At 47.7% G+C, this 7517-nt stretch overlaps 2 non-coding genes across 2 annotated transcripts; both read right to left on the reverse strand.

Moving 5' to 3' along the window:
- Positions 1–5743: 5743 nt before the first annotated feature.
- Positions 5744–5818, reverse strand: Trnat-ugu (transfer RNA threonine (anticodon UGU)). Its single transcript has one exon. It is a non-coding gene; the product is annotated as a tRNA-Thr (tRNA).
- A 1117-nt stretch (positions 5819–6935) lies between these two features.
- On the reverse strand, positions 6936–7009 carry Trnat-ugu (transfer RNA threonine (anticodon UGU)). The gene has a single exon. It is a non-coding gene; the product is annotated as a tRNA-Thr (tRNA).
- Positions 7010–7517: the final 508 nt, after the last annotated feature.

Here is a 7517-nt window from a genome sequence, read left to right on the forward strand (position 1 = left end):
GGTAAGAGGTAATGCTTGAAATTTGGTATTCTTTGAACTCCCTTACAGTACAATTTACGAAATGGAGTACACCGTGCTTCTACCACCAATTATTATTCCACGTTCAGAGTCTGTTAATTCACGTCGTGCGGCCATTATCACGTCGGGAACCTTTTGACATGAATCAACTGTGTACAAAGGACACCTTGGCCAATGCACTGTCCTTCTATACCTTGTGTTCGTGATACTATCGCCATTTGCTTGTGTGTATATCGCTTTCCCATGTTTTTTTTTCACCTCACCGTACTTCTTCCAAGCATTATAGTGTTCGCTATTAATTATAATGCACTCGAAAAATTCGTCGTCTTATGGAGATACATAAGGTATTGCGGCTGCATCTTGTTACTTACTCGTAATTTAATTCCTGAAGCTATAAATACAGCACGTTAAAACGATCCGTCACTCACCAGAGCGGAAGACACAGTACTCAGATTTACTTCAGTTAACAGATTCTGTATTAACATTCTATTTGACCGCTAAGAGTGAGAAGCTATGAAATAATCATATTACTTCAAATCGTTCCTTAATTCCTTACAGCTGCAACATTCTATTGCACTTTGTACCTACCAACAAACGCTTCACTACTTCTAAATTACATGTAACTCCATTTGCAACACAAAGAGATATCTAGCTGCAACACCTAAAACCAAGAGCATATTCTGTTAACCTAGTTATCAGCGGTTTATTTATTCCTGTGACTAATATTTTGTGCCTGCTCTTTCAGTGTCTTTCTACATAAGGCGAATTTGTTCAAACCAGTATATGGAGTCTCTAGTTAGATATTTTAAACTGCCTATAAGTAAAAACATATAGTCACCTGTTTAAACACAAAGCCATCCTTTAGTTGCTATAATTGTGTCTGTCTACTACTGCATAACCACCAGAGTGCTTAAGAAGAGAATGACGATGGCCATCAGGTTCAGAGTGGTGCAAACGTGTGAAGCAAGCACTAAATCACGCCACGGAGACACTCGTGCTTCCCACAGCCAACTGAGTGAGTCTGAAAGAGTGGCATGACTGTCGCTTCAGAGCACTAGTACACAAGTGCGACCTGCCACGTCATCAGCTGAGCAGCGATGCACGTGGGCACTCTCACACAGGTTAACGAAGTTCTGAACGCGCACAAGAACAGACGCCAACCAAGTCCGTCGTATCGTAAGGGCAAATGTGACCCAACAAGTGCCCACACGAGCTGCTGAGTTTACTAGCAATGGGACTGTGGCACACACACCTCTAGTCCGTCTTCAACTTACGTCATAGCACCGACGTGCACGGTTCAACTGATGCCGTCAGAGAATCGCCTGGAGGGTAGAATGGTCTGCCGTCGTCTGCATGCAAATGATGGTCAATCGATCGTATGACGTAGACCTGGTGAACACTAACACGAACAGCTCATTGGCTCGATAAACGATCTGGGATCCGTATGAGTTATATCTCTCGTTCACATTTGGTGCTTCTGGAGAGAATGCGGACCAGCAATCTGTTGTGGATTGGCAAGACAGCCAATACAATATGACAGGAAGCCGAAAGGCACGCGTTTAAGCTCACGCAGGCTGCCGTGAGGTCTGGAACATGACAAGGAATTGAGACTAGCAAAAATAGTACGTATCTGTTGGAATACTTAACTTTAATCCATAATTGGTGAACATCGCTCTTGACGGTACATGTTTTACAGCATCAATAGTAACTGGTAATGGCGCATTGCTAGGTCGTAGCAAATGACGTAGCTGAAGGCTATGCTAACTATCGTCTCGGCAAATGAGGGCGTATTTTGTCAGTAAACCATCGCTAGCAAAGTCGGCTGTACAACTGGGGCGAGTGCTAGGAAGTGTCTCTAGACCTGCCGTGTGGCGGCGCTCGGTCTGCAATCACTGATAGTGGCGACACGCGGGTCCGACGTATACTAACGGACCGCGGCCGATTTAAAGGCTACCACCTAGCAAGTGTGGTGTCTGGCGGTGACAGCACACAGTCGACAAGTACAGAATACACACCGAAGAGCGGAAGAAACTGGTACATCTGTCTAATACCGTGTAATGCCCCCGCGAGCACGCTGAAGTGCCGCAACACGAAGTGGCATGGACTCGACTAACGTCTGAAGTAGTGATGGTGGGAAGTGACACGATGAATGCTGCAGGGCTGTCCATAAATCCTTAAGAGTACCAGGGGGTGGAGATATCTTCTGAACAGCACGTTGCAAGGCATCCCAGATATGCTTCTTATCTGGTGAGTTTGGTGGCCAGTGGAAGTGTTTAAACTCAGAAGAATGTTGCTGGAGCAATTCTGGATATGGGGTGTCGCATTGGCCTGCTGGAATTTCCCAAGTCCTTCGAAATGTACAATGGACATGAATAGATGCCGATGATCAGACAGGATGCTGAATTACGTGTCACCTGTCAGAGTCGTATCTAGACGTATCAGGGGTTCCATATCACTCCAACTGCACACGCCCCACACCATTACAGAGGCTCCAACAGCTTGAATAGTCCCCTTCTGACATGCAGGGTCCATGGATTCATGAGGTTGCCTCCATACCCGTACCCGTCCATCCGCATGATACAATTGGAAACGGGACTTGTATGACCAGGCAAAATGTTTCCAGTCATCAGCAGTCCACTGTCGGTGTTGACGGGCCCAGGTGAGGCGTAAAGCTTTCTCTCGTGCAGTCATCAAGGGACCACGAGTTGGCCTTCGGCTCCGAAAGCATAGCGATGATGTTTCGTTAAATGCATCGCACGCTGACAGTTGTTGATGGCCCAGCATTGAGAAGGACTGCACTTTCTGCCACGTTGGACGATTCTCTTCACTCTTCGGTTGTCCTGTTCTTGCAGGATCTTTTCCAGCTGCAGCGATGTCGAAGATTTGATGTTTTACCGAATTCCTGATTTTTATGGTACTTTCGTGAAATGATCGAATGGAAAAATCCCTTCATCGCTACCCCAGAGATGCTTCGTCACCAAGTTTAAACTCTCTTAAATCTTGATGACTTGCCATGGTAGTAGCAGTAACCGATCTAACAACTACGCCAGACACTTGTCGTCTTATACGAGGTGCATTCAAGTTCTAAGGCCTCCGATATTTTTTCTAATTAACTACTCACACGAAATCGATGAAACTGGCGTTACTTCTCGACGTAATCGCCCTGCAGACGTACACATTTTTCACTACATTGACGCCATGATTCCATGGCAGCGGTGACGGCTTCTTTAGGAGTCTGTTTTGACCACTGGAAAATCGCTGAGGCAATAACAGGATGGCTGGTGAATGTGCGGCCATGGAGAGTGTCTTTCATTGTTGGAAAAAGCCAAAAGTCACTAGGAGCCAGGTCAGGTGAGTAGGGAGCAAGAGGAATCACTTCAAAGTTGTTATAACGGAGAAACTGTTGCGTAACGTTAGCTCGATGTGTGGGTGCTTTGCCTTGGTGAAACAGCACACACGCAACCCTTCCCGCACGTTTTTGTTGCAGTGCAGGAAGGAATTTGTTCTTCAAAACATTTTCGTAGGATGCACCTGTTACCGTAGTGCCCTTTGGAACGCAATGGGTAAGGATTACGCCCTCGCTGTCCCAGAACATGGACGCCATCATTTTTTCAGCACTGGCGGTTACCCGAAATTTTTTTGGTGGCGGTGAATCTGTGTGCTTCCATTGAGCTGACTGGCGCTTTGTTTCTGGATTGAAAAATGGCATCCACGTCTCATCCATTGTCACATCCGACGAAAAGAAAGTCCCATTCATGCTGTCGTTGCACGTCAACATTGCTTGGCAACATGCCACACGGGCAGCCATGTGGTCGACCGTCAGCATTCGTGGCACCCACCTGGATCACACTTTTCGCATTTTCAGGTCGTCATGCAGCATTGTGTGCACAGAACCCACAGAAATGCCAACTCTGGAGGCGATCTGTTCAACAGTCATTCGGCAATCCCCCATAACAATTCCCTCCACTTTCTCGATCATGACGTAAGACCGGCTTGTGCGAGCCCGAGGTTGTTTCGGTTTGTTGTCACACGATCTTCTGCCTTCATTAAACTGTCGCACCCACGAACGCACTTTCGACACATCCATAACTCCATCACCACATGTCTCCTTCAACTGTCGATGAATTTCAATTGGTTTCACACCATGCAAATTCAGAAAACGAATGATTGCACGCTGTTCAAGTAAGGAAAACGTCGCCATTTTAAGTATTTATACAGTTCTCATTCTCGCCGCTGGCGGTAAAATTCCATCTGCCGTACGGTGCTGCCATCTCTGGGACGTATTGGCAATGAACGCGGCCTCATTTTAAAACAATGCGCATGTTTCTATCTCTTTCCAGTCTGGAGAAAAAAAATCGGAGGCCTTAGAACTTGAATGCACCTCGTATAGGCGTTGCCGCCCGCTGCGCAGTATTCTGCCATTTCCGATGCCCTTGTATTTGAATACGCATGCCTATCCAGTTCCTTTAGCACTTCGATGTAGTTGCACCAGTTCCTCTGCCGTTCTTACAACAGGAAGGAGATGTTCTGTTACAGTAGGGTAATGCTCACCAGCACGTTTACCTTAAATCTAAACGTGGTGTGCAACGCGCACAGCAGCTTCCTTTGGCAACACGATCGCCGAACATGTCTCCAACCGGGCACGTGTGGTACCTGAAGGGACGACAAATGACTCTTGTGACTCGTCTTACAGTGCTACGTCAGCAGCTCGTCCTGGTGAAGTATAACGTGGCCCAAGTTACCATTCGTCCCTTTATGACCGACTGCATGCCAGAGTTTGCGTTGCTGCCCGAGGATGGTGAACTGCATACTAATATGGGTGTTTCAGCATCGGTCCATGCTCACTACCTTAGAACCGCTTGAGCTACTGATCTGTAAATGTTATCAATGCGTATACTCCACGAGCCGTACGCGGCTCGCGCTCATACCGTTTATTGCTCGTCATCTTGTTTTTGTGGTTCTGTCGCCTCGTTTTTTCTTTAATTCGATTTACTGGAATCAGTAGGTTGCTGGTTTGCTTGCCCGTCAGTGGCAGCAGCAGCGCTTATCCGTAAATGCACTGTCGTACCATCTCTGGAGCTACCGCTAGTATTTCCGGGTCGTCGTCTGTCTGGAGTTCAGTTGGGAGCTCAGTCGGGGCGCAGCAGCGTTGAAGTCGGGACGCAGCAGCAGTGAATCGGCGACGGAGCGCCAGTGGGGTGCGGACAGCCAGTGCTCGCCGACCGCTGGAGACACACACATCAACTGTCCGACGGAAGGAGATTGGAGAGGGACGACCGTTGGTTGGTCGTTCGGTTGGTCGTGTCATCGCCCGATGTGTATTGGGTCTTTTGACCGTTTCTGGGCTTCATCACTTGGTCGTCGTGCAGGACGTGGGTCGGTTCATTCCTTGCGCAGAAATGTCGTGGCCATTGGGCAAGACTTACCTCTGCATGGATGGGACAAAGCCAGTGTGCCCGTGTCGCCGTGTCTCCGAATACCGAACGGACATGGAGTTGAGTCGGGTTGCAGCAGCAGTCAGCTTCGGAGAGCCAAGACTCGCCCGACCGTTGCCGAAAAACGTAACCTGAGTGGGAACGACCGGGGTTGGTCGTTCGGTCGTTCTTCTCATCGGAAGACGTGTATTTGGTCGCCAACCACTTATGGAAACTAAATGATAATTAAATGGACACCCTAGCTGCAAACAGGCGTTGATGCACTTCATTGGGGACATGTTGAAAATGTGTGCCCCGACCGGGACTCGAACCCGGGATCTCCTGCTTACATGGCAGACGCTCTATCCATCTGAGCCACCGCGGGCACAGAGGATAGTGCGTCTGCAGGGACTTATCCCTTGCACGCTCCCCGTGAGCTCCACATTCCCAACATGTCCACACCACTACATTCGTAGTGCGCCTAATAGATGAGGGTTCGAGTCCCGGTCGGGGCACACATTTTCAACATGTCCCCAATGAAGTACATCAACGCCTGTTTGCATCTAGGGTGTCCATTTAATTATCATTTCATTTCTAGCAAAGCTGCATGGTCATCCACGGTAACTGTTCTTTCGGGAACAGATACTACCGTCATATATACTTATGGAAACTGTCTGTGCCGACAGTCCTTGTTGTTCCACAGCGATTGCTTTAACGGTTGTTCGCGTTCTTGTGCAAGTGTATTTACGCGGAACCGTGAGAAGCTTGTGTGATTTCCACTGAGCAGGTGAATGCTGTCAGCGTACTGGAGTAGTCAGTCGGTAGGTTGAAACAGAGCAGGGAGTGTGTCGGGTAGAAGAGAATTGATTAGGCTGTTGGTTGGTTCTTCAGCCGTCCATAGGTCATGTTGCCACCCGATTGTTTAGTGTTACACCTGACTGCCTGTCTCACCTAAACTGTTGTTAGATTTCCCTCCCCCATGCTGACCCTTGGAACACACTTCTGAGCACCACTGTTTGTTGTTTGTGATTGTCATTTTATTTTGTTGCCGGTACTGTGCCAGGCCTTCAGCCGTGTATTAATATTGTCTGTTTTATGTTTAGTGGATGTCCTTCAGCCGAACTTCATAACAACTTTAAGACTAGGCCTTCATCCGTGTTACATCTAAAATCCTTGTTGCTCTGTATTTAGGCCTTCAGCCGCGTTTGTTTCAGAATCTGTAGCTTTAATAAGTAAATCCTTGTCTGTAAGGTTTCTCGTTAGTTATTATGAATTCCTGAAACGACCTTCAGCCGTGTTCTGTAAATGATTATCTGAAGTTGTCTTTAATTATTCTTGGGTAATTGCCTGGGCCTTCAGCCGACAAGATACTTCCGGTTTTCTTAAGATATTTTTCTGTTGTACTGTGTAAAGGCTTATCTTTAAATAACTGATGATTAATTGAAACCCTCAACTGCCGACAGGTGTTGTCGATATACCTCGATGTAGACAAGTGAAAATGTGTGCCCCGACCGGGACTCGAACCCGGGATCTCCTGCTTACATGGCAGACGCTCTATCCATCTGAGCCACCGAGGACACAGATGAATAGCGCGACTGCAGGGACTTTTCCCTTGCACGCTTCCCGTGAGACATTTCCAACTGTCCACAACTCTACATATGTAATGTAGCTTATTGACATTTGCCCATCCACTCATTACTGGCGCACGCTTTGGCGATACCCGTAAGAGTTTGGGCAACCTGTTCGCATTCGCACAGACGAAGGTCAATGGCTGGGTTGCCTTTAACTATATATGTGAAGACAGTAACTGTTCTCGAAATAACAGAATACTGTTGATGACCGTGCAGCTTTTCCCTGGGATAACTGATGATTAACTGAAACCCTCAGCTGCCGACAGGTGTTGTTGATATTCCTCGATGTGGACAGTTGAAAATGTGTGCCCCGACCGGGACTCGAACGCGGGATCTCTTGATTACATGGCATACGCTCTATCCATCTGAGACACCGTGGACACAGATGAATAGCGCGACTGAAGGGACTTATCCCTTGCACGCGTCCCGTGAGACTCACATTTCCAACTGTCCA

This window comes from Schistocerca cancellata, chromosome 5 (genome assembly GCF_023864275.1).
Source record: "Schistocerca cancellata isolate TAMUIC-IGC-003103 chromosome 5, iqSchCanc2.1, whole genome shotgun sequence".
In the NCBI taxonomy this organism is placed as follows: Eukaryota; Metazoa; Arthropoda; class Insecta; order Orthoptera; family Acrididae; genus Schistocerca; species Schistocerca cancellata.